Genomic DNA, 1,681 nt, shown 5'->3' with positions numbered 1-1,681 from the left:
TGGTTAGCACTGTTGCCTCACAGCAAGAATGTCCTGACTTCAATTGCACCATCAGGCCAGGGTCTTTCTGTGTGTTGTGCCCGTGTCTGTGTAGGTTCTCTGCAGGTACTCCAGCTTCCTCCCACAGTCCAAAGGCATGCAGTTAGTGGGGTTTGGTTAACTGGATACACTAAATTGCCCATAGGTGTGAATAGTCTATGTGTTAGCCCTGCGACAGACTAGTGGCCTTTCCAGGGTGTACCCTGCCTCTCGCCCTAAGAAATCATCAATAAAAATCAGTGGCCTGGTTCCACTGGCAGCCATGCATGCCACATTTCCTTTCGGTATGCTTGATGACCTATTTCTTTGCTTTATCCATACTTTTTTCTTCACATCGTTCTGCCAATAGCTGGTTTCATCTATGCGTTTTTCAGGCTTGTGCAGGCTCTTTTAAAGTCAAATCTGACCTTCTTGTTCTTGAGTGTAACAAGTGTTTTTCACCTTCTTGTAAACCTTTTGCATTTCCTTTCATGAGGGCATCTCTTGATTGTTGACAATCACACATCTACTTTGTCCAACCACTGGTAGGACCTGGATGTCAGCCACTTCCTCTATCTGCCGGTGGTACATACCGTGCAGGAGCTTACTTATCCTTCCATGATGGTTCCTCCTCTTTTTTGGGTTTCTGCTGCCTGAGGCATTCACTGAGCACATGGTCAGTTGGGGCTGTCTTCCTGATGTATTCATGGATGTTTTTTGTCTCATCCTGGACTGTGGTACTGACACTCCCCCAGCCGCCTTCCTTCTGCTTAGCATACAGCCTCAGAGTGCTGGACTTGGGGTGAAACCCTCCATGCATGGTAAGGTGGTCTTCCTGGTCTCGATGTCAGTGGCTTCCATCTCCTCCTTTGGCCAACTTATTATCCCAGCAGGGTACCTGATCATGGGGAGGGCGTAGGTTTTGATAGCCCAGAACTTATTCTTACTGAATAGGATAAGGGACCTATGATTGTGTTGAAAGTAATCACATGTTGATTGATTATAAAAGGGTGGTGTACAGAGACAGAAGTACTATGTAATATATATATACACATAAATAAAATGTTCAGAAATTCATAGACCTAACTGACCATTTACAACAGGACTTCTGTATGTCTCAGGGGAGATCTGCCCTGGCCACATATGTATCGAGTCTTGCACAGAGTATAAGTGTTGAGTATTTTAGAGTAGCATAAAAACTGGGACCAAAAATGACCTCATGAAGGCCTCCTGAGAGCGATTAGTGGTTTTATTGAAGCCTTCTTACAGTAAACAAGTTGTCATGACTGAAGTGGTCCATGTGCTTTTGCTTTTATTAATTGTAAACAGTCTAAAAACAATAATTTCTCTACACAAACTTGTAACTGGCTTTAATTTCCCCGATTCATAAACCTTTCACTGCCATGTCTGTTTTAGCTCAGCGCTGGGATTAAAAATAGCACTGCACTTCTTCTCTGCATGGCATTGTGCTAACAGGACCTCATTCCTGTAACATGATACTCCCTCTCCATTTTGAGAATACCACTGGGATTACCACTGTGTATATGGACACACAGCAGCCTCAAGTGCATGTGATGAAAGAGACGAGGCACTGGAAGAGTCTCTAAACCATTTATTATGTTTCCTTACAGCTTTCCTGCCCTTATTCCCATCAGCTGTGACA

The sequence above is a fragment of the Pundamilia nyererei genome, unplaced genomic scaffold (genome assembly GCF_000239375.1).
Source record: "Pundamilia nyererei isolate P.nyererei 1_Seehausen unplaced genomic scaffold, PunNye1.0 scaffold00045, whole genome shotgun sequence".
In the NCBI taxonomy this organism is placed as follows: Eukaryota; Metazoa; Chordata; class Actinopteri; order Cichliformes; family Cichlidae; genus Pundamilia; species Pundamilia nyererei.
Note: the sequence above shows the minus strand (reverse complement) of the source record.